Source organism: Dipodomys merriami, unplaced genomic scaffold, assembly GCF_024711535.1.
Source record: "Dipodomys merriami isolate MVZ:Mamm:240054 unplaced genomic scaffold, mDipMer1.0.p SCAF_3, whole genome shotgun sequence".
Lineage (NCBI taxonomy): Eukaryota > Metazoa > Chordata > Mammalia > Rodentia > Heteromyidae > Dipodomys > Dipodomys merriami.
This window is the reverse complement of record NW_027204492.1, coordinates 36,288,862-36,316,824: the sequence shown is the minus strand read 5'-3', so window position 1 is coordinate 36,316,824 and position 27,963 is coordinate 36,288,862. Positions and strand designations below refer to the sequence as shown.

The window sequence follows — 27,963 nt, the reverse complement described above, 5'->3', positions numbered from 1 at the left end:
TTTGCCTTGAGCTGAAGAGCTCAGGGACAGCACCCAGGCCCAGAGTTCAAGCCCCACAACTGACCAAAAATAATACGTTTTGTTTTTCTTGTTGAGTTGCAGTTGTTCTTGATTGCAGGCTTTGATTAGCATTTGCTAACTAATCACCCCTGAGTATATGTTTTCACAATTCTTGATATAGCAACAGTGATGTACTGATAAGTGTTTAAGGCCCTAACTATAACATTTGCCAATCTCTATGGTTGATTTCAAGCTACCAGAATGTCTTCACTAAAGTAACAAAGGAATAAGCTCTTCATAGCCGTTTTATCTGACTCCTAGCATATTTATTTGTGCTGGTACTGGAGCCTGAATTCAGGACCTTGGACTCATGATTACCTTTTTGTCTCAAACCTAGCACTCTACTTCATGAGCCACACCTTCACTTCCAGGTCTTTGGTGGTTAATTGGAGATAAGAGTCTCACAGACTTTTTTTGCCTGAGCTGACATGGAACTGTGACCCTCAGATATTAGCCCCCTGAGTACCTACAATTACAGGCATGAGCTATCAGCACCTGGATGGCTCCCAGCACATTGTGGAATGTTAACTAGTTTCCTGGGCAGTATAAAATAAGCCTAGTATATCAAATATGGTGATTCATGCCTGTAATCCCAGCTATTCAGAAGATTTATGTGGGAGGACTGAGAGTTCAAGGCCAGTTTAGGCTACATGGTCAGTTTGAGGTCAGCTTGGGTATCTCAGAATAAAAAGGGGTGTAGCTCAGTGTAGACTGCTTGCTTAACAATGTGCAAAGCCCTGGATTCAATCTCTAGTACTGTGGGAAAAACTACTAACACACATTTCAAGTACCTACATTGTTGGAAAAAATACTAACACATCTCAAGTGTCCACTTTCAAATTTCAAATATTATAAGTAAAACAAAATGAAAATGATTTTAGTGATAACATCTACTCCTCCAATAAAAGTGATTTCTGATTTTCAGAAATCCATGTAATGAAAGAACAATTCCAGCAAGTCAGGAATGACAAAAATAAAAAAAGGAAAATCCCCTTATAACCCCATCTGATGAGAATAATCATTATTAACTGCCTTAACTTTTTCTTTTTCTTTTTTTTTGTCCCAAAGCTTGAACTCAGGACCTGGGCTGTCTCTAAGCTCTTTTACTCAAGGCTACTGCTCTACTACTTTGAGCCATAGCTCTACTTCCATTTTTTGAGGGGTTAATTGGAGGGAAATAAAGAGTCTCACAGGGACTTTTCTGCCCAGGCCAGCTTTGAACCATGATCCTCAGATGTCAGCCTCCTGAGTAGGCAGGGTTATGGCATGAGCCACTGGTGCTCCACTTGCCATAGCTTTTTGTTGGCACATTTCCCTCCCTCCCTCCCTCCCTCCCTCCCTCATATCTCTCTCTCTCTCTCTCTCTCTCTCTCTCTCTCTCTCTCTCTCTCTCTCTCTCTCTCTCTCTCTCTCTCATACACACACACACTTTCTTTGTTTTTTTTTTTAATTAGATGATTCCTTATAATCTGAAACCTTTTCCCTTGGTAATGTATTTTAATAGCTGTGCAAGCCCATTGTGTGGAAAGGATGGTGAGGGCTCTTTTGAAGAAGGGATGACAGGTGACAAATGGGATAGAAAGGTTGCTTACTACTGTTGGGTACCACCATAATATAACTCTCCCCAGGTTAGCCTAACTAACTTACTTGGAATTGTAAGGTGAAAATCAGTTACTACTATTAAGAGTTACAGAAAGAGGGAAGACTACATGTCATAATTCTTTCACAGGTGGTTCAGGTCTTTGTGCTCTGGTCTTTGAAACCTAATTTGGAATCTCTTTCTTCATGTCTAGTAGTAGATGCTGCTCCAAGATTTAGAAACATTTTCAAGGCAGCACAACCTTTCAATTTCTCCTAATCTGTTACTCATTTTGCAAGATGGCTATCAGAATTTTTTGGTTCTGGTTGTTTACTTCTCAGTGTTTCTTTGTCTTTTCCTTTGTCCTGAGCAGTTGCACTAGCAGGTCTCATATCAACTCTCATCAGGTGTGGCATTTATTATTGGTACAATGGGGACTTGCTAGTAGAAAAAGGTTATATAGGGGAAGGCGTAGCCAAGAAGTAGAAGTATAGACAGCTATTATTGGTGGCTGTCAACATAGCTTGTTTTAGTTTTTGGTGTGTATCTCTCCTGGAAATGATGTAATCTGAAAATGATAAGCCCTCCATTGGCATCTGTTGGTTTGGACTGCTGCTTGCCTTGGTCTAGATAACACTGAACACTGACCTCACGTGGCACCTGGTGCAATTTAATGGAAGATAAGATGATCATAGGGTATAATGCTTGCAGAGATAGGCAAAATGCCAGGGGTGTTAGTTTATCAACACTTGTGTCTCATGCTCACTTCTACTTCATGCTTCACCTAGGGGAGCTTGTATCATGGTGTTTTCCTCTGGACTATCACATAGATTATCTTCGGAGTTTAGAGAAGGTTGCTTAATAGAGGTGAGGGGGACTAAGCTTTTAAGAGTCAGGTGCTAGCTGTTGTCATAACAAGATTTTAGACTGGGAGTGGAGCTCAGTGATAAGAGTACTTGCCTAGCATGTACATGCCCCTGGATTTCATCTCTAACACACACACATACACACACACACACACACACACACACACACACACACACACACACACAATGGATTTTGCTCAAAAAGGGATGTGTTTCAAATTATATGCTAAGCATCAAGCTTGTTCCATATGTGTGTGTGTGTGTGTGTGTGTGTGTGTGTGTCTATAGATATATTGTATAGATATATATCTCTGTATATATCTTATGGAACTTTAGTCCATATTCCCTTCAAGGTAAAACTGTCTGTGCCTGCTGTGCTATATGGCAGCAGACATTTTTAGACCAGAGGGACTGCCTTCTTGGGTTGGCTCAGCTGGACTAAGAGTAGGCCCACCTATCTTTTTGACTGCTCATCCATCACCTGAGAGCCACATGTGCTTGACACAATAAATGTGGCTGTTTGTATTCCTCTCCTAAGAAATTAGAATTAGGAATGTGTGAGGGCTAAATAAGGCAGTTTGCATCAGAGATCATCCAAACTGGAAGTCAAGAAGTCATAATGGACTGTGTCTCAGCTGTTGATGTGAAGGGCCAGAGACCAGGACAAAAGATGGAGCATATAGGGGAGAAATAATAGTGCCCTGAGGGATAGAAAACCCTTCCTCACAGCTAACCTCCAGTCAGGAAGTTCAGCCTCTTTTTGTCCTAGGATGCTCATGAGCTAAATATATTCTTACCATAAACCTTTTTCTTGAGCCAACTTAGATGAATCTCTATTTTCTTGACAATAGAAACAATCAGATGAGATCTAGCTCCTACGTTTACAAGTGTAGAGACTTCTGGTTTGATCCAACCAGTCTATTAACAGTTAAGGTGAACATTAAGTGTGGAAGACTCTAGTAGGTATTCGGAGGCCAGTGGAAAAATACAGATGCCTGACTATTTCTCTCCAGTTCAGTGTTGAAGATACGTTGAGTCCTGTTCCTGGTAAACAGTGTGAATGGAAAGAGGCAGGGGTCCTGACTGTTCATTTATCACCTTGCTGCTCTCCACCCACAGGGGGCCTTCTTTAGACCTTTTCCCTTCTCTGTCCATGCTTTGCCTTTGACTTCCACTCATTATTCTTGCCAGTTGACTTGTGATTATACATGGATTAAAGCAAGCATTAATGTGATTAATAGAAGACTGCTCTGCCTTGGCCTCTGTTCCTTACCACAGCAGCATTGAGCTGCCAAAATGAAAACATCTGGCAGGCAAGGTAAGGAGGATGAAAGAAGGGGGGAGCAAGCAATTAAGTCTAGTCCTTCTTCCATTTGTATTAATACTAAAGAATGCTCTACATGCCCCCTTTGAGTTCCTTTTGTGGCATCTGTGGAGGTTGCTGTCTGAACAATGACAGTCTGCTTGATTTGGCTTGGTTGCTCTTAATAAATTATTGTACTCCTTTCTGTTGGTGTCCTGCAGGCATTAATGCTGAGCCCTTTGTATCTATTCTCAGTTCAGGGTTTGGGGCTTGTATGGTGGTGTTTCTCAGGATTGACTTGTTGTCCCACGGTCACCATGTGTGCAATAAAATGCTGATTTACTTAGTTCTAACCCAGACCAAGTGGGTGCAGGTACTGGGGGAAATGGGGTGCTGGGCATCGGAATTTTAACTCTTTCCTTTCAAGGTGATATTTATGCACACTCAACTTTCAGAATGACTATTCTCTACAATGACCTGAAGGCTTATGTGGTCATTCCAAGACTAGGCACTGAGCAATACCAGTAGATAGTTGTACAGAAATCTAAAACTACTAACCAACATAAAGATATTGTGTTTAAAAGAATGGTTTATAATGTTCAGTGTTTTGTTTAAATACTGAACTTCTGGAGTAAAGCAAGGTCCCCTGTTCCATTGCTTTCCAGGCATTCCCCAACAACTGTTGAATGGATTTTGTTCCAAAAGTTTCTTTGGAAGTCTGTTTAGAATTCAGATTGCATTTTCCCATGGACACAATATTTTTCTTGTGGGTCAGGTTCCCAGAGCAGCCTACAAAAGCCTATTAAATCTGAAGTGAAATAGAAGGAAAGTCTTACAGCCAGAATTACTAAAAGTGTGTTTTTAAAGTGTTTTTATTAGCATATATTCATTATGCAAGGGAGAGATTCATTTTGATGTTTGCATACATGCATATAATGTATCCTGGTCAAACTCACCCCTTCTATTACTATCTCTGACCCTTCTAAAATTTCAACACCATTCATTTTTCAAATTCCATATATGCAAATAAATGACTTCAACTTTATTCATCCTCATTCACCCACTCAGTGTCTGCTGACAACTGACTCCCTGCTCACAGATCCTAAAATGTCTTTAAATAGGAAAAGAACCAGGAGTTCATTCCTGTGATTCCAGGTACATACCCCCTAGGTTTGTGGTTTTTCTCTGCTCATCTCCCTGGTATCATTTCTTACCATATTTTCTTTAGTATTCTGTATTATCTAGTCCAAAGACTACTTTGTGTCCTCAGAATGTATTTGCAACCTCTGAATTATATAGGCTTTTACCTGTGTTCTCTTTATTCTGCCCTGTCATACCCTTAGCTGATGCCTAGTTCAGGCTGTCAGAACTGACCAGTTTTCATTGTAGTGGCTTTTACATGCTTTATAGCATTTCTATTAGAATGCATTAAAGGCGCAAACATCTCATCTGTGTTCCTTGTGGCCGTGTTTCCACTCAGCATCATGTCTGCAGGTGTGAAAGGTGAATGAAGGATCAATGCCAAGGTTCTCCACCTCCTGGGATCTGTTATACACATGATAGATGGGTTTTCCTGTGCTCCGCAGATAAGAGGTAGTCCAACTCAAGGAGATATTATTTAGCTTATACAGAATTTTTAACCCCTGTATCTGTGATGTAATTTAAGCCTTTTATTTCTGACTCCAGAAAGTATATAGGAATTCAAGTGAGAAAAGGTGTTTCTGTCGTGCTCAGTAGGAAATGTACTCATTACCTTACCCATGCAACTGTAACTCCTCTGTACAGTATCTTTAAAATAAATAACATACAAAGGTGTTTCTGTCATAAAAATGAGCATGTATGCAAACAATTTGCAACTCTCACTACTTTATTATTCATAAAACTATGCATAAAATAGCTTGCTTTGTCTCAACCTGATGATATACCCAGAGCTTCTAAACCATTTTGAAAACTCCCAGCTGTGGGCTCTAAGGTTTCAAATTTTTTTCCTTCTCCCAAACCTTAGTTAGTAGCTATTCTGAGATTAGAACCTAGGGCTTTAGACTCTCAGACCATTGTATTTACTTGCAGAGGTGCATATGTTCTTCCTTTTTTTGGGGGTGATGGTCCGGTCTTGGGGTCTGAACTCTGGGCCTGGGTGCTGTCGCTCAGCTCTTCAGCTCAAGGCTAGCACTCTATCACTTGAGCCACAGCACTACTTCTGGCTTTTTTCTGCTTATGTGGTGCTGAGGAGTCGAACCCAGGGCCTCATGCATGCGAGGCAAGCACTCTACCACTGAGCCAACTTCCCAGCCCATAGAGGTGTGTATTTTCATAAAGTCCAAGGGCAATAGAGCAGCTTATCTTTCTGGGGATATATGAGGCAATCTTAGCACTATCCTGAGATCACTAGTCTTGTTATTTAGAGGGGGAAACTGGAATGTGAAGTCATGCAGAAAGTGCCTTCTGCTGGGCTGGGAAGGTGGCTCAGTGGTAGACCACTTGCCTTGCATACTCAAGGCCCTGGGTTCGATTCTTCAGCACCACATAAGCAAAAAGAAAAAAGCCGGAAGTGGTGCTATGGCTGAAGTGGTAGAGCGCTAGCCTTGAGCTGAAGAGCTGAGGGACAGCACCCAGGCCCAGAGTTCAGGCCCCACTACCGGACCCCAAAAAAAAAAAGAAAGCAAGAAAGTGCCTTCTGCAATTTATGTATGTTTTGTTCATTTACTGCTGTACCCGGAGGAAAGCTCTAGGAGTATAGCTTGCCCTTGGTATTGCTTACATAAACTGTAAGCAATGCAGATGGCTTTTTGTTATCCTAAGATTGAATGTTTTTAGAGGGTGTAAAACATAGGCAAATGCTCACTGGGTATTTCTTGATTCTACAATTTGTTAAAATCACTCTGCTAGTATGTTTGTTAATACCACTTTGCGTTCTTGAACTAATTTAGTATTTATTAAACACATAGTTTGATACATGTTTGTATAATAGTAGCGTGTTCCATGTAGTTCCTACAGAAATAGGAGGAGCCTTGAGGTCATTTGAAAATTACATACTGTAAATTTAACACCTCTAATCTGAAAATATGTAACTTGCCATGTTTTTTTAGTAGCCCTGGAGTTTGAACATAGGTGTCCTGTACTTGATGTACAGGCTTTTTATCACTTGAATTGTGTTCAGAGGCCTTTTGTTTTTGTTATTTTTCACATGGAGAGGGTCTCATGTTTTTCCTGGACTGTGATCCTCCTATTTACAGTTTGCATGTAACTGGCAGGACAAGTATGTACCACCATTCATTCATTGAAATGGTGTCCTGTAAGCTTTTTGCCTTGGACTGGCCTGGAACCAGATTCTCCCACTCTCCATCTCTTGAGTACCTGGAATGCGCATGAATGAGCCAGCATGCCTAGCTGAAATCTGTAACTTTTTTAGTACTGACATGATACTCATTTGTTGCATTCCTATAGTAAAGGTACATTTGTTTGGATACCTTCAAGGCACCAGTAGTTTGCTCCATTACAGATTTGTGTGTATTTCCGTTCCTTAATATTACTGAATGAACTCGTGTGTGTGTGTGTGTGTGTGTGTGTGAGTGTGTGTGTGTGTGTGTGTGTGTGTGTGTGTATTTCTGGGCCAAGGAAACTGAGTGAATATATAGGAACATTCATCTCCTTTCCCCTCATAATTGCCAGCAAACTCTGGGTCATTTGCACCTGTCTCCGTTTCTCCTTATAATCTGACAAATGTGTTTGGGGTTGAGTGTGATGTGGAGCTTCTTGGCATGGAGTAAATGTGGAAAGTGCTGTAATTTGAGGCAGTTTTGAGAAAAGAGCCCCTTCATGTACCAAAAAACTCCTTTTTTCTTTTTTTTCTCAGTCCTCACTTATGTCTCATCATATTTTGTCTAATTTCAGCCCATCACTGACTGAATTTTTCTTTTGATGTCTACTTTCTAGAATAGTTCCTGCCCGAAAAAAAAAGAACAAAAGGCCAACTTGGTGACTTTCAATATGCAGCATCCTTTTATCCATGTCAGTCCTTCCTTGGTTGGAAACAAAACCCAAGTTCCAGTGTCAGAGCACAGAGAGAAGACGAATGCTTTTAAAAGTCCAAGCACATGGGATTTCATGTTTTATTGTCATTGTGCTTTGCAATTGGGTCAGGTACATGCTGGGGGTAGGGAAGACCGGATTTTGGAAGGAAAAGAAATTTCTCCATGAAAGCAAACATTCCTCCCTCTTTACTGGAGATGGTTGATTAGGAAAAGCACAGATTTTAAGGGTTCAGTTTGCCAATTCTGGGTTGTTTTTAGCCCATAGGACATGTTAAGATATGGAATAGGAATTTGGTATAACATTTGGAAAATTTCTCTGACAGGCCAAATTTATTCTCTAGTTTCCTTCCCATTTGTCAGTGACTGCTTGCATATTTCTCTACTTTTTTCATCTCTTTCCTTCTGGTTTTAAACTATGGAACCCTCGCTTTATGCTCTTAGTTTTTTGCTTCTTGTTGTGGTAGCAGACTTCTTTGTCCTGCTATACTTTCAGTTTTAGAAACTGTGACTGAAGCCTGCCTTTTTGCATTCCTGCCTGCACACCTATCCTCCCTTCCTCCTTCTCTTCCTTCCCTCCTTTCCTTCCCTCTTTCCCTTCTTTCTTTCCTCCCTCCCTCCCTCCTTCCTCTTTTTTCTCTCTTTCTTTCTCTCTTTTCCTCCCGCCCTCCCTCCCTCCCTCCCTCCCTTCCTTCCTTCCCCCCACCTCTTTCTCTCCTCCTCCCTCCTTCCCTCCCTCCCCCTCTCTCTTTCTTTCTCTTTCTTTTTTTCTCTCTTTCTTTCTTTCTTTTTTTTTAATTTAATTTTATTTCATTTGTGAACATACTGTACAGAGTTACAATTACATGGGCAGGATAATGCGTACATTTCTTACCAAGCATTGCAGCCTCCTCCTTTGTTTACCCTTCACATCCCTTCCCAGCCTCCCCCCTCCCCCCCATCCCAATCCTTCTCCTTCCCCCCCCTTCCCCCCCCCCCCACCGACGTTGTAAAGCTTGTTTTGGACATGACAACTTATACTTCTCATTGTTGCAACAGGTCCACCTGTATCCTTTTTTTTTTTTTTTTTTATTTGTCATCATACTGTACAGAGGGGTTACAATTACATGGGCAGGATAATGCGTACATTTCTTACCAAGCATTGCAGCCTCCTCCTTTTGTTTACCCTTCACATCCCTTCCCAGCCTCCCCCCTCCCCCCCAATCCCAATCCTTCTCCTTCCCCCCCATCCCCCCCCCCCCCCCCCCCGCACCGACGTTGTAAAGCTCGTTTTGGACATGACAACTTGTACTTCTCATTGTTGCAACAGGTCCACCTGTATCCTTAAACAACTGGTTTTTCCCCATCTCCTCCTCAAGTTATACTGACATCAAATATAGTGAAAGCAGGGGTTATACTGTGGGGGAGGGACATACAAAGCAACAAAGAGATAATCTTATAAATGCACTAGAAACACATGCATGAAAGAAAAAAAACATTAAAATATATATCTAAGGGTTCATTTTCCTGACATCACATTATCTGACCTTTTCCGCTTGACTCATGCATATACTAGATATTGCAAATAAGGGAAACCATGGGACCTATGTTTCTTTGGGCCTGGCTTACTTCACTTAATATAATTTTTTCCAAGTTTTTCCATTGCCTAACAAATGGGGCAATGTCATTCTTTCTGATGGAAGCATAGAATTCCATTGTGTATATATACCACATTTTCTTGATCCATTCATCTACTGAGGGGCATCTGGGTTGGTTCCATATCTTAGCTATGGTAAATAATGCTGCAGTAAATATAGTTGTGCTGGTAGCTTTAGTGTGGTCTTGTTTGTAAACATTTGGGTAAATGCCCAAAAGTGGGATTGCTGGGTCATAGGGGAGTTCTATGTGAAGTCTTTTGAGGAACCTCCATACTGCTTTCCAAAGTGGTTGAACAAGTTTACATTGCCACCAACAATGAAGTAAGGTTCCTTTCTGTCCACATCCCCTCCAGCATCTGTTGTTGTTAGAGTTCTTGATTTTTGCCGTTCTAACTGGGGTGAGGTGATATCTCAATGTTGTTTTGATTTGCATTTCTTTTATGGCTAGGGATGTTGAACATTTCTGAATGTGTCTATTGGCCATCCTCCTTTCTTCTTCAGAGAAGCTTCTCTTTAAGTCTTTCGCCCACTTATTTATTGGGCAGTTGTTTCTTTGAGGATTTGTTGTTGGGGGGTTTAATTTTTTGAGTTCCAAGTATATTTTAGATATGAGACCCTTGTCCGTTGTATGGCTAGTAAAGATCTTCTCCCAATCCGTGGGCTTTCTATTGATCTTGCTAGCTAGCTCTGCAACTTTATGCAATCCCATTTGTCCAACCTTTCTTTGATTTGTTGTTTTTCCGGGTCTCTATTCAAAAAATTTCGGCCTGAGCCAAGGAGACCTAAGGTTTCTCCTATTCCATCCTGTAATGTTTTCAGAGTGTCTGCTTTGAGTTCAAGGTCTTTGATCCATTTGGAGTTGATTCTGGTGCAGGGTGATATATAAGGATCTAGCTTTAGTTTTCTACATGTAGTTAACCAATTTTGCCAGCACCACTTACTGAAGAGGCTGTCTTTGTTCCATTCTATTGTTTCCTTAAACAACTGGTTTCTTGGTTTCTTTCTTTCTTTCTTCCTTTCTTTCTTTTCTTTCTTTCTTTTCTTTCTTTCTTCCTTTCTTTCTTCCTTTCTTTCTTCCTTTCTTCCTTCCTTCCTTCCTTCCTTTCTTTCTTTCTTTCTTTCTTTCTTTCTTTCTTTCTTTCTTTCTTTCTTTCTTTCTTTCTTTCTTTCTTTCTTTCTTTCTTTCTTTCTTTCTTTCTTTCTTTCTTTCTTTCTTGCATTACTGCCTTGATCTCAGGACCATAAGCTTACTAAGTTCAGGAGCTTGATCATGTCCTCAGTCTAATTTGCTTCAGGTTTTCTTTTCTTTTTTTTTCTTTCTTTTTTGTGGGTCGTGGGGCTTGAACTCTGGGCTTGGGCGCTGTCCCTGCACTCTTCAGCTCAAACCAAGCTCTCTACCGCTTGAACCACAGCACCACTTCTGGTTTTCTAGTGGTTTATTGGAGATAAGAGTCTCACAGACTTTCCTGCCCAGGCTGGCTTTGAACCTGATCCTCAGATCTCAGCCTCCTGAGTAGCTAGGATTACAGGCATGAGCCACTGGCTCCCGGCTGCTTTAGTTTATTTTTAAGGTAGAGTCTCACTCTGTTGGCCTTAGACTTATCCTCCTGCTACCCAACTGTAGCTGAGATGGCAGGCTTGGGACATCAGACTCTGCTCTTTTAAAAATAATTTGTGGCTGGGTGCTGGTGGTGCATGTCTATGATCCTAGCTACTTAGAAGACCTGAGATTTGATAACAATTTGAAGGTAGCCTGAACAGGAAAGTCTGGGAGAATCTTATTTTTGAATTAGCACCAAAAAGCCAAAAGTGGAGTGATAGTGTAAGTGGTAGAGCACCAGCTTTGATCAAACAACTCAGGAACAGTGCAGAGGCCCTGAATTCAAGCCCCAGGATTGACACCCAAAATAATTTGTGATACTGGGGTCAGCCTTATATAGGCCAGGTCAGTGTGTGGCAAGTTTCTACTCTTTTTGTTTTGTTTTGTTTTGTTTTGTGAGATAGGGTATAACATAGCCTAGACTGGTTGTATGCCACATTCTTCTAGCAAGAATTGGTGTTTAAAATTACTATAGGAGCCAGGTACTAGTGGCTCATGCCTGTAATCCTAGCTACTCAGGAGGCTGAGTTCCAAGGTTTTCAGTTCAAAGCCAGCCCAGGCAAGAAAGTCAGTGACACTCTTATCTCCAATTAACCATTAAAAAGTTGGAACTGTAGCTGTGGCTCAAGTGGTAGAATATTAATCTTGAGCAGAAGAGCCAGGGGGACAGCATCTAGGCCTTGAGTTCAAGCTCCAGGACTGGCACAAAAAATAACTGTAGGTGATTCTACTGTGTACTGAGGATTTTGAAAAGTGGAATTGTATTGCAAAGGCCAGAAGCTGTGTCCCAGGCTGTTTGCAATAGGTGGGAGAAATATATTACATATTATATACCTTAGTTTACCTACCTATAAATCTTCACATGCTAAACAGGCTCAAAGTGATCTTTGCCATTACAAAGAATTGCGAAATATTGTGAGGGAAATTCCCTTCTAAAGTCTCCATTTCCCTAGCTGCCATTTTATCTGAGCTATACTCCTTGGTATCATGTTTTTCAAACATAAAAGCAGTGCATGTCCATGGTCCAAACCTGAAGACATTATAGGAATGTGACATAGAGACATACAAATACCCAAAGGATACCTCCCAAATTCATTTTTAAAAATTTTAAATAAAAATTTTAAAAATACCTTCTTAAGTTTCTTTCTGCTTATGCTAAGCACTTCATTTTTTAATCCTTTTTTTCCCTCTTGATATGGGGGATTGAACTCAAGACTTGCACTTGCTATTCAAGTACTCTACCAGTTCAACCACAGCCCCAGCCACACCCCCTCACATTCTGTGCTTACAGTAAGACTTGAACTTAGGGATTTATACTCTAGCTCAGTTTTTTTGTTTGCAGCTAGCGCTCTCACTCCCAAACCACAGCTCCAACTCCACATTTTGCTTGTTCATTGAAGAAGCACTCTTACAGACTTTTCTGCCAGTGCTAATTTCAAATCATGATCTTGCTGTCTGAGTCTCTTGAGTAGCTATGTAGTTTTTTTGGAGAGGGTCTTATACTGATTGTGTCCAGGCTAGGCTGTGCCTCCAGAGTAGAAGGGATTGCAGACATATTCTACTACACAATGCACATCTGTAATTCTGGCATAGCAAGCTGATCCTTGCATATCTTTCTCATTATCCATGTTTACTTCAAAGTTCTGGCTTTCAAAAGCTTAGTTACTGGTTATAGCAAAACACAGAGCTCCCTAAAAAGGAGAAGTGGTGATGAGTGAAAGAAAACATTAATGTGCTTCATTTCCTTAATACTCATTGGTAGAGTTCTTTCCTTTCCTCAATTCTTGAGTGCAGAGATAAGAATATTAACAACTTTTACTTTCTTGCTATCAGCTCTTTATCTGTGAAAATAACCTGCTGAGTGGTTGGGGATTCTGCTATTGTGTTTGTCATCCTTGATGGCAGATTAGAAATCTAGAAGTCTATATTAGAAAGCCCTTGCAGTCAGCCTGTAAACCCCTTCCTAGGACTAGAACTCCTCCAGGACCAAGACATGCAAGCACTAGTCATTGTATTAATTTATTTAACTACTTATTTGTTTTTTGAGATAGAGTCTTATTATGTACTTGAGTTTGGCTTGGAACTTGCAATCCTCTTGCCTCAGCCTCCTGAGGGCTTGGATTATAGGCATGGCCCACACACCTGGCTTGGCATTGGGTGTTTTATACCTTTAGCAACATTGCAGGAGTTAGCTGTTCTTATGTCATTTTGAAAAATGAAGCCAAAGCAAGTATAAATACTACATTCATTAAAAATGCACATATTTCAAACCGCCTCCCTCCAAACAATAACCATGTTTTTGATCGTCAATGGCAGAACTTTGCAAATACTTTCAAGGCCCACGTGGCTGGGACCCTGACCCAGTTGGTCACCTTCCTGCAGGGAACTGGAAGCTATCCATCCCTCCCTCCCATTGTTTGGCCTAGGCTCTATTACTTACAAGTTTTCTTGATGAGTTTCAAGGCAACCAGGTCATCCGGTTCTAAATATTTTTCTGGGATTGAGGTCAAAGTAACAGCATGGTCCTCTGTGAAATGGGGCAGAGGAGGAATACTCACAGCTCTTTACCCTCTATTTCTGCTCCACTTCTCTCCAGCTTGTACTGGGGCTAGGGATCAGAGTCCTACTGAGATGGGGATCTCAGGGAGCTTTTCTGAGTTGGCCACTGTGATAGACACTATAGGAAGTTGGGTCAGAGAGAACTCCACAAAAGATGAATTATCTTATGCTAGACAGAGGTATTACTGACTGCAAACATGACCTTTGTGGTCAGATAGTTCTGGGGTCAGTTGTGTAATGTTAGAGTTTTTGCAGCTCAGTTTCCTCATATGTAGCTAGGGGACAGTGTCACTGCTGCTATAGGATGAAATTATGAAATTATATTACAACATGCTGCCTGTAGACCTAGGCACATTGTTTTTTTTAATTTAATTTAATTTTATTTGTGAACATATTGTACACAGGGGTTACAATTACATGGGCAGGATAATGCGTACATTTCTTACCAAGCATTGCAGCCTCCTCCTTTGTTTACCCTTCACATCCCTTCCCAGCCTCCCCCCTCCCCCCCCAATCCCAATCCTTCTCCTTCCCCCCTTCCCCCCTTCCCCCCCTCCCCGCACCGACGTTGTAAAGCTCGTTTTGGACATGACAACTTGTACTTCTCATTGTTACAACAGGTCCACCTGTATCCTTAAACAACTGGTTTTTCCCCATCTCCTCCACAAGTTATACTGACATCAAATATAGTGAAAGCAGGGGTTATACTGTGGGGGAGGGACATACAAAGCAACAAAGAGATAATCTTATAAATGCGTTAGAAACACATGCATGAAAGAAAAAAACCTTAAAATACATATCTAAGGGTTCATTTTCCTGACATCAGATTATCTGACCTTTTCCGCTTGACTCATACATATAATAGATATTGCAAATAAGGGAAACCATGGGACCTATGTTTCTTTGGGCCTGGCTTACTTCACTTAATATAATTTTTTCCAAGTTTTTCCATTTTCTAACAAATGGAGCAATGTCATTCTTTCTGATGGAGGCATAGAATTCCACATTGAGATATCACCTCACTCCAGTTAGAACGGCAAAAATCAAGAACTCTAACAACAACAGATGCTGGAGGGGATGTGAACAGAAAGGAACCTTACTTCATTGTTGGTGGCAATGTAAACTTGTTCAACCACTTTGGAAAGCAGTATGGAGGTTCCTCAAAAGACTTCACATAGAACTCCCCTATGACCCAGCAATCCCACTTTTGGGCATTTACCCAAATGTTTACAAACAAGACCACACTAAAGCTACCAGCACAACTATGTTTATTGCAGCATTATTTACCATAGCTAAGATATGGAACCAACCCAGATGCCCCTCAGTAGATGAATGGACCTAGGCACATTGTAAGCAGTCAATAAAGAATTGTTGGTGTTAACTGAGGCCTCAAAATATTAAATGGAAATTTCTAGAAATAAGGAACTTATAATTTTTTTTTGTGGTGGTGCTAGGGATTGGCCCCAGGCCAGAGCATGCCACAAACCCACATTTTTGTTTGTATTTTCATTTGGTAGAGGGTTTCATGAATTTTGCCAGGGTTGGCCTTGGAGGTATGATCTTCCTGCCTTTGTCTCCCAAGTAGCTGGAAATACAGGTGTATGCAACACACCTGCCTGAATAATTGATAAATAATAAATTATGCATCATTTGGAATCCCTTATCCAGGGTATTGACAAGGTATATGCTACCTGCTCACTGATCACTTTATAGCCATGTTCTCCTCTCTTACCCTCCTTTCCTCTCCTCTCTCTTTCCTTTCCCTTTTCTTTTTTCTTCTTGTGGCACTGTGAATTTAACTCAGGGCCTTGTGTTTGAGCCCTTTCCCTAGTCTTATATATCTATTTTTTAATTCCATGAAAAAAGGAGGAGGCTACAATGCTTGATAAGAAATGTACTCATTATCTTGCCCATGTAATTGTAACCCCTCTGTACAGTATTTTCACACACAAAAAAATAAAGATGCACCTAAAAAATAAAGAAAAAAACATGTGCTATGACCATGTTTATCCTTCTCAGTTTATTTTCCCTCTAGTTGGTTGCTTGTTTACTTATTTATTTATTTACCACAGTTTCACAAGGTAGGTCTTAAATTAATTCTACTTCCTGACTCAGTCTCCTAGTGCTGAGATTATAGGTGTATATCACCATACTCAGCTCATCTTCATGACAAGATTTGAGAATTTCCTGCATCTTAACTGCAATATACGGTAGTTACAGTGAGTTATAGTGATTGTCTCAATGTATTGGTATTTTTGGGGGGGGCTTTCCTCCCAAATTCTAGGTGTGTTTCCAGGCAGGACTGCCACGAACGGCTATGCACTACACAACCCTAGGAAAGGGTGCCATTCACATAGACTATAATTGAATGGCGCCACTAGGGTTGTGCAGTGTACAACCTACACAACTGTACTCGGCAGCCCTGGCACAATGTCATTTCAGTGGTTTCTTTGACAAGTTAAAGGTTTGAGGATATGTAAATGATGACAATTTGAAACTGGTCCCAGGGACTTAGGTGAGGGAACGGAAGCAGTGAGGTTACTATTACAGGGAAGGAAGGAAGGAAGAAGTATACTTGTAGATTGGGAACGATTAGTCTCTGGTGCAAGAAACTGTCACATGAGAGAGCTTCTCACCTTTATTCTTTCATTGAGTAATGTTAGGGGAGCTCAGTAAGGGTAGAAGAATGGGTAAGAGTTGCATGGGAGAGGAAATTTATTGGGAAGAAAGCTGGCTGTAAACATGAAGATGAACTGGGAGGAGGAATGAACCCTGAGAGTAAGACAAAGGTGAGAAAATGCAAAGGCAGATGGTATTGGTGGCATTTATCTTGGTTGCATAGAAAGATATTTGTTGGGGGTCAAACAATGATGATGGTGGAGGTGACTTACATACCACATGAAAGACTTGGAGATTATCCATCAGTAATAACCAGTTACTGAAAGATTGTAATATATTTTTTAAAATGCTTCATAAACATATTAATTCACTTATCACAGAATTTAGTCATTAACAGTGTATGGTGGAAAGTGGGATGTGGTGGCACATACCTGTAATATCAGCATTGGGGAAATTGAGGCAGGAGTATTATGAACTCGAGGTCATCCTGGACTTTATATCAAGGTACTGTAAAAAATGAAAGTACTTGATTGGACAATTTTGAATTTATTCATATGTATATGCAGCCCTCACCATTATCAAAATGTTTAGAACATTTTTATCACCCCTCAAAGAAACTTTATACCTTTTAGCTACCAATCCCTACCTGTTAAATTTCCTAGCCACAAGTGTCTCTAATTACTGTATACACACACACACACACACACACACACACACACACACACACACACACACACACATTCAGTGGACTTATAATATGTCATCTCTCTCTCTTTTTTTTTTTTTAACAGTTTTTGGGCTTAGGGACTGGGCCTTGTCCCTAAGCTTTTTTTACTCAAGACTAGTGTTCTACCACTTGAGCCACAGCTCCATTTTCAGCTTTTTGTGGTTAATTGGAGATAAGATAGATTTTCCTGCCCTGGCTGGCTTTGAACTGTAACCCTCAAATCTTAGCTTCCTGAGTAGCTAAGATTCTAGGCATGAGCCATGGTGCCTAGCTATATGCCATCTTTTTGGAGTGGCCTTTTTCACTTACTATACATACACACACACACACACACACACACACACACACACACACACACACACACACACACACACATGTATAGACACTTACATAGCACTAGAGATCAAACCCAGGTCTTCATATGACCTTAGTATGAATTGGGTTTTTTCTTTTCTTTTTATTGTGCTAGTCCTGGGGCTTGAACTCAGGGCCTGAGTGCTGTACTTGAGCTTTTATGTTCAAGGGTAGCACTTTACCACTAAAACCCCATGTTCATTTCTGACTTTCTTTGGTTGTGGGGCTTGAACTCAGGACTTGGGCTCTGTCCCTGAGCTCTTTTCATTCAAGATACTCTACTACTTTGAGCCACAGTGCCACTTCTGGTTTTCTGGTGGTTAATGGGAGATAAGAGTCTCACAGCCTTTCCTGTCTTGGTTAGCTTTGAACCCAGACCCTCAAATCTCAGCCCCATGTAGCTAGGATTACAAGTGTCAGCAGCCACTGGCACCCAGCTTTGTTTGTACTTTTTGATGTTATATCTTTGATTTCACTGGCAAATCCAAAATTAAGAAAATAACATTTTTTTACAAGTGTTATAATTTTGGCTCTTCAAATCATGTCTTTGATTTTGAGTTAATGATTCTGTAGGTAGGGCTCTAATGTCATTGTTTTTCATGTGATTGTAAATTATCTCCACTACAACAAAGGAATATCTATGGTCTTGGTATGCTTGTTAGAAATTACTTAAAAGAGTTTATATCTAGACTCTGAATTCTTATCTTCTGCTTGTATGTCTGTCCTTGTCTCAGTACCATACTTTATTACTATTGCTCTGTGGTAAGTTTTGAGGAATGTGGGATTCCTAGAAGTAATATGAATTTTAGAATCTGCTTGCCATTTTCTGTACTGACTGGGATTCTGACCAGGACAGCAATAAACTTGTCATCTGAAATTCTTGAGGATTGTAACATGACCAGGATGCTATTTTAAGAGTAAGAACATGACAGTAAGGAGGTCACAGAGGAAACTGCTGTATTTGTTTGATAAAATGATAGAGAACGAACTAAAAAAAGAGTGAGGCAGGTTAGGGACACATGAGAAAATTTGAAGTGACAACATGGGGTGGTTCAAAAAGAAGGCATCTAAGATAGCGCTAAGTTTTGAAGATTAACTAATTGGATAAGATGCCTTATCACTTCAACTTTTTGGAAGTGATTCTGACATATAAAAGACTTAAAAAGCCTAATGAGTTCATATGCATTTTCCACCCAGCTTCCTGTAACGTTAACATCTTATGTAATTATAGTACAGTTGTCAACATAATTAACCTTGGTATAATACTATTAACTATACCAAAGACTTTGTTCAAGTCCCACCACAATTTTTACTTATTTCCTTTTGGTGATATCACACTGCACTGAGTTGTGCCTGCTTCCTTTCACCCACATCAACTACTCAGTCTCTTCCAGACCTTGACAATTTTGTAGGGATTCTTTGAGTATTTGGGAGGAGTCGGGGCAGGTTGTTCATTGCTGTTCTTTTTGTTATTTTGTTTTTCCTATTGCTAGAGATCTAACTCAGGTTTTTGTGTGTGCTTGCAAAGTCTCTACCAAAAGTTTATATCCCCAGATCCAGCCTTTGATAATTTTGAAGAGTACCAGTCAGTTTTCTTTGCAGAATGTCATAAGCTTGAGTTTATCTGATATCTTTCATGATTAGATTAAGGTTATACTTTTGGGCAAAATAACCCCAGAAATGGTGTGTCCTTCTGGATGCATCATATAAGGAGATTTGTAATGATGTGTCCTACTACTGTGATGGTACACTTAGTCACTTGATGAAAGTGGTATCTGTCAGCTTTGATCACTACAAATGACTGTTTTCCCCTTTCTACTTAACAAGTGTCATATGCAAAAATGCAATATTTTCATTATTAATGCTGCATCTAACAGTAGTCCCTGGCATAGTTAATGCTGCATTATTTGTATCTTGATCACTTACTTTCATTCCTTCTCTCTGTGTTTGTCAGTAGGAATTTTATATGGAGGTTCTTCCCTTCTTTCCCTGTCTCCCAGAGCAGCAGAATAAGAAAGTGACATGTTGAAATTGATGGATGTTACCTCTCAGGTGCCTGAGCACTATCCAGATAGAAATGTTCAGAAAGCATTTCATAGCTGTATGGAAAAAGCAGTTGAGTCTGGGATGTAGCACCTATGCACCATTACTTTTTCTGGTTTAGAAATGTAGTAACAGGTTCATGTGCAAAGCAAGGCATTCTGGGAGGTAAAACTGGCAAACTGTCTGAAGGCCACATCATTGAGTGCCTTGATAACCTTGCAAAGGATGCTTTGATTTAGTGGCTCACCAAAGGCAATTTGAGATTCATCAGGAAGGAGAGATTGATAATCAGATCCTAGCTCTTAGTTTACTACATGACATTCTATGTAACTGTAACAACTGTGTGGGACAATAGAGAGCCATTTAATATCCCAAATGAAATGAAATTCAAGAACCAGATGAGTTGTCCAGGCTGCTGGAGAAAAGAGGTATTGTCTAGACTTATTATTGGAGAAGCTTCATGGGAGAAATAAAAGTTGCCATGCACTTGGATGGAATTTTCTGGGGGAGGAGAAGAGAACGGCTATTCAATAAGGATGACGCTATCAAGAGTGCATCCATATTTTATTCCTTATTGTGCACCATTCATTGAATGGAATTATATTTAAGCATGCAGTTGTCATGTATACCCTATGAAATAGTACTGTTGTAATCTTTGTTTGACAGATAAAGAAACAGTCTTAAGTGGCTAAATATTTTCTCTCTGTAGGCAGCTGAAGAAAGGAAACCAAGTCATATATACAAATGATATTAATGCAATTAGTGTAAGTGAAGTTAAGTGAGTTTCAAGTTGAACTGGAGCTGTTGCTAATATAGCTCACCATAGCGATAGAGTTTCTGTTGAAATCACAACAATTATAGCTTCTATATATTGACTGCTAGTTATGTGTGAGACATTGGGCCAAATGGTTTGCTTGTTTTTAACCACATTTTATCTTCTCCAAAACCTTGTAAGACATATAGGTCAGCCCTATTTTTATTACTGTTTTACAGATGAAGATTCCTCCCATCTCGAACCCAAGGTCACAGTGCTGGTATCAGAGACAGCATGTGGATGAAATTGTTTTGTCTCTAAAGCGTTTACTAAACTCTGGGAGTAGTGATGCATGCCTGGAAACCCCAGCACTCTGGAGGCTGAGGCAGGAGGATTGTGAGTTCCAGGCCAGTCTGAGTTACATAGGGCTATATAAATATAAGTAAATAAATGGAAATAAAGCAAGCCTATGTAACTACTTAGCAATGATACCTACCATGTTTCTAGTCTTTTTCATTTGCTAATACTAAGGTTTGCTCAGCTGCTTGCTTGGCCAACACTCTACCACTTGAATCACATATTCAGATTAGCTTTTTGCTGGTTATTTTAGAGATAAAGTCTTACAAATTTTTCTACCCAGACTGGTTTTGAACCATGAGCTTCAAGATCTGTGTCCACAGTAACTAGCATTGCATGAATGAACCACAAGTTTGGCTCCGTCGTGTGTGTGTGTGTGTGTGTGTGTGTGTGTGTGTGTGTGCACACGCACGCGCGCGTGTGTGCATGTGCACACACATGCACACACATGTACTAATACTAGGGCATGAACTCAGGGTCTGGCCACTGTCCCTTAGCTTTTTTATTCTAGGCTAGCACACTAGCGCTTGAGCCATAGCTCTACTTCCAGCTTTTTGGTAGTTAATTTGAGATAGGAGTCTCATGGACTTTCTTGCCAAGGCTGGCTTTAAACTCCTAACCTCAGATTTTAGCCTCCCAACTAGCTAGGATTACAGTTATGAGCCACTGGTAGCCAGAGCTGTCATTCTAATAAAATTGAGCTTTCCACTGGACTCAGAAGACCTGATGATATGAGCTCAGGACATTTACATAAGTGTGAACAGTCCTCCAAATGCCTTTTTAGTTATCCTGATTCTGTACCTCCATGGCCACCCCACCCCATTCATTGTTTATACGTTTATCAAGCAGGCTCTGATCCACTCTTTCAGTAAGGGATTTTGAGTTTAACTCTGAATAGGCATCCGTATTTCCCTTTTGTCTAAATTTTTTTCAGAAGAGCCTCTTTGTAAGCTCCTTGACAGAAATGGTAAATTTTCAGAGGTAAACTCAGGGACATGAAGACTAACATTGAACCATGGAGTACAGGGAAGTTTCACTGGAGAAATGATGCTTCATTTTATTTTAGAGGTCTAGAGATTAAAATTAAACTTTCAGAAATATTAAGAAAACAATGGGTAACTGTTTTTGTGTGTGCCTTTTCTGAGGCTTGAACTCAGGGCTTGGGCACTGTCCGTGGGCTTTGTTGCTGACTGCTATCAGTCTACAACTTAAGCCACAGCTCCACGTCTGGCTTTTTTGATGGTTAATTGGAGATAAGAGTCACAAGGACTTTCCTGCTTAGACTTGCTTCAAACTGCAATACTCATGTCTCAGCCTCCTGGGTAGCTAGCATTACAGGCATGAGCTACTGGCATTGGGAAAGGAGACTCTTTATAATCCTAGATTTGTAAAAGATTTTTAAAGCATGATATCAGAGACAGAATCCATAAAGGAAATGACAAAATCATATGATTACATAATGGCCATAGAGAATATCTTCTATATATCAAAAAACTACCATAGGCAGAGCTGTGGCAATGACAACTTGGGAAAACTGCAATAAATGTCATACAGTTCATAGCTGTTAATGCAATCATTAATGTATAAATAGCTCTTATAATTCAGTAAGAAATGAATGCACCAGTTAAAAATAGACAGTGCACAGATGGTCCCATTCTCAAAAAAGAATACGGCTGGGTAATGACCATGTTAGAAAATATTTTAACATTTCTGGTAATCTGAGACATAGGAATTAAAATAATGCATACTGTTTGTGTGTATGTTTTTGTCTTTAAAATTATAAGACACATTCTTGGGTGTTTTTGAAGGTAGCATCAATTTAAATAACTTTTGGTAGACAATTGTTGGACCTTCATGTCCTTTGTTTCATAGTCAGTGATTAGATCAACTTTGGAAAAAATATTAATAAAAATTGCCCCAGGTAATTTGGAGGTGGGGAGAGAGGATTGAGATCTGAGTGTAGTCAAGCATTTTTGCTTTTTGAACTCTACAGATGCGGGTTTTTTTGTTTTGTTTTGTTTGTTTTTTTGCCAGTCCTGGATCTTGAACTCAGGGCCTGGGCCCTGTCCCTGAGTCTATTTGTGCTCAAGGCTAGTGCTCTACCATTTGAGCCACAGTGCCATTTCCAGCTTTTTGAGTAGTTTATTGGAGATAAGAGTCTCATAGGGACTTCTCTGCCTGGGCTGGCTTTGAACCACGATCCTCAGATTTCAGCCTCCTGGTGTGAGCCAGAACCTTGCTCTATGGAAGTTTTCAGCCAATCCCTCATGGATGCCAAGCAATGGCTCTATTGCCTTGAAGACCTAGAAAGTGTACTATAGCTATGTAATAAGGAAACATTGGTTGGTCATTTATGTATTCATATAACTGATTGAAATGGAGCTTTTACAAATAAGTGGTAGAAGCATGTCCTTTTAGAATAGCTTAGCCAAAGGCAGAAGGCTTTCATGATAGAACAGGCAGAGGCTAGAGCTGGGAGGGGCCTTATCTGTTATGCTTAGGAACTTCAGCCTTTTCTATAGCTACTGGTAAGCCCTGGGAGGATTTCAAATACCACATCAGATGGCATTTCTTTTTGTTTTCTAGTAGCTATGGGGTTTGAACTCAGGACCTTGTGCCTGCTAGGCAGTAACTTTACGTCTAGCACCATGCCCCAAATCTGGAACATCATTTAGTTAGACCCTTCTTGTGGCTGAGTACCTAGCTAGATGGATGACCAGGAAATATACTATTACTGTAGTCCAGAGAGAGAGAGATGGTAAGGGCCCAAAGATATGAACATTCATAAACAGAGCCTTAGGACAGACTTTGTGCAGATGAAGGAATTAAATGTTTCCTATGATGGGTTATGAGTAGAAACACTTGTCCCTGTGAATCTCCAGCTATCTGGGCACTATTGTTGAAAGTGGAATCTCCCTGGTGGGAAACTGGATTGAAATTGTACCAATCTTCTGCATTACTTGCCTTTTTCCTTCCATTAAGTTACACCATTTTCCTCCATTGCTTAAATTGAGTAACCAACTTCCTCCCATTTCTGTTCCTCTCAATACTAGCATGTCCTTGTGCGAACATGTTGCTAGCTTCTTTAGGTGCTGTGGAGGTGGTGACTTGTGCAGTCTGATATTGGGGAGGTATAGAAAAAGGTGGACTGCTGAGCAATGATAGCAGTGAACTTGGAGCTAAGAGGACTGGAGCCAGGAATAGGAAGCAGGACAGGTTGGGGAAGGCAGGTAGAACCAGAGAAGTTCAGAGGCAGAGGAAGACATGGAGAGCAGCTGGAACCCTCATTGGAAAAAGCAGGTGAACTTCAGTTTAGTAAAGGTGTCTTTTCTGGGAAGGCTGAAAAACTGGTTTTCAGTGGAACTTGAGGAATTTTCTGGAAAAAATAAACAGTTCCCAAGTGCCTTTGTTTTGTAAGAATTAAAGAATTGTAAGCACCAGCCAGAGCCAAGGATGAGAGGGCAAAGTCAATATGAGTGTGCATTGGGAACACTGGACTCTGAAACTTGCCTGCATAAGTGATTTATGAGACTTTTTTCCTGCATACTATTTAATGATTCATTAAATATCTCTGGGTTTACTCAGGCACACAGTAATTACTGTTCTAAACTAGTGCTAACAGATAGACAAAGACCTTGAGTTTGTGTTTTGAGATGTCTTACATTGTAGGAAGTAGATCTTATCGACCATCTGGTGGCATCAGCACAAAGCCATTTGGGTAACTCTGTGTGCCATGAGATCATATGACAGAGCCACAGCCTACAAAAGCCCCTGTGAGGCTTGGTCTCTATTGAGTGTGAGGTGGAAAGTGCATTGAAAAAAGAGTTAGCAGACCTGTGTTCTCAGCAGTAAGCTTGTCAGAACTTTTATCCTTCCATTTCTTAATCTGTAAAATGGGGTTGAAAAACATGGTACTGCTGATCATATGAAATAATACTTATGCAAATGAACTCCAGGAAATGGAAATGAGTTTTTTCTTCTTTTTTTTTTTTCCTTTTCTTTTTTCTTGTTTGTTGATTTATATGTGTTTGGGATGGTAAATGGGGGGGACACAGAAATGGAAGGACAAAGGATGAACATGCAGTAGTGATACTAGACAGTACGTTGAAAACGAATTATATAACTTGTGGCTGGTGACAGAAGAGGAAAAACTAGGAGAGAGAAAGGGAAGATATGACATTGTACAAAAAGAATTGTAGTCTTTACCTGACGTATGTAATTAAAACCCTTATGTACATCACCTTTATAATATTAATAGAAAAAGAATGATAGAAGGGGGAAAAAACCCAATGACTGCCCACCTACCAGCTGATGAGCAAGTGGTTATTATAGCATCTTTAGAGACTGAACTGGGAAGAGTTTAGTGAGACTATGAAGGCCAGTTGGTGCTGGGATATGCTGAGATACATTCTCAGCTTCCCTGTCTCTTCCTCTCTTCCTCTCTTTGCAGCTCTAGGGGTAGTTTAGATGTCTACCGTTCTAAAACACATGCTACCCAAATTTGGAGCTATTTCGAAGTCACTCAAGGAAGAAAGCAGTGGTAGTCAAACCAAGGCTAGGTGCCCCGTAGTCTTTAAATTAAAATGTAAGTTTAGAGGTTCCCTTAGCTAATAGATAGATGTGGCATCACTAGGATTCAATATTAGAAATCTTTGAAGTTCCTAGTAGAGGCTATGAGTTCACTGGGAACGGAATATAATGAATTTGGGGTTCTTTTTCAGAGCTACTCTACAGTACCTAATTTAAAAATTGCAAAAGGTTATGGAAGGAGACCCACAAGATGAGAAAGGCTACAGTGGTGATTACAAGGACTTGGCCACATGCATATTACTGTGAGAAAAATTCATTTAGAATCAACATTGGATTAGGACTTGTACATGGTTTTGCACATATGTAATCCTAGCTACTCTGGAGGCAGAGGCAGGAGGATTTTGAATTCAAGGCCAGCTTGGGTAAAATTCTCAAAACCTTACCTCCAAAACAAAATTTAAATAAAATGGCTAAGAGTGTGGCTCAAGTGACAGAAAGACTTGAAGTGGAAGGCCCTGGGTTCATTTCTTAGTATATGAATTTGGAAAAAAAGATTTTTGGGAGTGTAGATGTGGCTTAACTGGTAGAGCACCAGCCTTGAAGGGAAAAAAGCCAAGCCAGAAAAAGAGAATTTGAATTAAAGCCCTAGAACTGGCATAAAATAATGACAATGATTACAATAATAATAATAATAATAATGACTAGATTAGTTATTGCAGAAGAAATTATTCTATGAGTGATGGAGAATGATATGAGAGCTGAGTATGTTTCAAGTGGGGGCTTCTTTCCTCTATTAGGTTCCTGGATGTAACAATCAGCCAAATGGAGTTCTAGGGAAATCATCCTCCAGAAATCTGCTTATCCTGTCTTGGTTATCAATATAGAAAAGTAAGACTTAGCTAGCTGTAAGGCACAGTGTTACATTTTTACTCCCTGATCAGCATGTTGGAAATGTCTGGGAGTATTCCAGAGGCTTAGCAGGGCTGTTGGCATGGCTTTTTGGGGATCCTAGAAGCAACAAAGATGCTTCCCAGATAGTTGGGGCCCTTTCTCCTCTCCATGGAGTGTGGCCTTTGATGGGCCTATGCAGGGTTACATTGTGCAACTTCTAACATGATCCTTTGCCCAAGGTGAGTAACAAAGGTTCCTGGTTCCGCTGAATCAAGGGTAAAGAATACAGCTTGCTTGCTTGCTTTCTTGAGTTGCTCTTGAGAGGTGGGCTGGGTCTAGGGGGTGAGTTAATATTTGCATAATTGAAATTCCAAGTCTACAATCCTTATGTAAATCCAGTAGTGTCTGATACACTCAAAAAATCAGAATCTTTGGGCCTTTAGAAAGGCAATCCAATGCATGATAGAATCTTTTACATATGTGAGGTCTAGGGCAGTGCTCTGCAATCAAATATATTATTTTTTAATGGAAAATACATGAATATTCAGTATACAAGTGGAATAAATGTACTATAAATAGATTCACCTCCACTCAAGTGATGTTTGCCACATTACCTTTGAAAAAAACCCAACCTTTCAGTGTTTAGAGTATATTGGATTTGTGATTGCTAATAAGGATTGTAGACCTACAGTTATTTTGATTTTGTACTTAATCAAATTGATCTGCAGGGGGTAGTTCACCTTGTGGATGGCTCTTTCCTTGGAGGGGTTCTTTGATGAGGTATTGTATGGGTCATGGACTCCTGATGATGTTCTTTTTAAGTCCCTCTCTCCATTCTTCTTTCTCTTCCTCTTGGCAACGATTTGAGCAACTAAGCTAAGGTATCTCTTCTTTTAGTATCTTGATTCTTCTAAAGGTACACTCTGAAAGAGTTGCCGAATAAAATATTAAAGAACATATATGTGCCAAGTCAACAAGTCCTTAATGCAGATAAACTATATTCATCAAAATGCTCAACCAGACAGGGACCCAGGTCAGTGATTGTTAAGCTGCACCATTCAATCACTGTAGGTAAAGGAGCTTTACAGACCTGAGTTGCATTCTTTGAGGCTCACTGTCTTCAATTCATGTAGTATTCCAACCTAAGATCAAGCCTGCAGCAAATTTGCTACCAGGAGTGTTTGAACATCTGGGGTCTCAGGCTTGTGGAGTCCAAGTTCTTTATGGGAGAACCTAGGAATCTGCATGTTTAACAAGTTTTACTAAGAAATTTTTTACTTTACTTCTGGGTGGCATTTGAAAAATTTGCATAAGTGAAGATCAAACAGCACATTTTCAAAGGTTGTAACTGAGACTTAGGTCACACCAAGAAGTGGGGATCTGATTGGTCTTGAAGGATAGGATTCTTTTTGTTTGCTTTTCTGAGCAGAGAATGCAACTGTCATAAACGACCCAGACATGCCCAGAAACAAAAGAATTAGATCAAGGCGTGTGTGTGGTGGTAGGGGGATTGGTATCAGGTTATTAGTTTTGTAGGGTTGCTTGATAAAATATAAGACTAGGAGTGGGCATGGTTCAGATGGTACAGAGCTTGCCTAAAATGTACAAATTCCTGTGTTCAATCCCCAATATTACAAAAACAAACAAAACAAAAAACAACAGAGCCACTGGAATTCCAGACAAACATTGAACAAGTTTAAGTACGTAATACTGATACTTAAATATTCCATGCAACACTTAAGACTTACCAATACTAAACATTCTGGTTTATCTGACATCTATATTTAACTTGTATATTTTTTATTAAAGTGCATTGTTGGGTATTGATAAATCCACTTACCCCTATGGGATGCAAACCAGGTGGCACTTGTGAGCCTGCACTATGACTACAGTCTGTTTTTACCTGCCTTTGGTTAAAAGCATCTAAGGCTTTTATCATATTGAAGTTGAAGCACTGAAAATGAGTCTCTTGTCTCTTTCTCCTCACACATGTATGTGCGTGCATGGATGAGCACAAACATCTACTTGTATTTTGGAAAACTGCTTGCTTGCC

The 27,963-nt window shown here is 40.1% G+C and overlaps 1 protein-coding gene across 4 annotated transcripts in view; it reads left to right on the top strand.

The window, feature by feature from the left end:
- The window catches only part of Tmem164 (transmembrane protein 164), a 181,752-nt gene that overhangs the window by 49,800 nt on the left and 103,989 nt on the right, over positions 1-27,963 (top strand). The gene's annotated exons all lie outside the window — the stretch shown is intronic.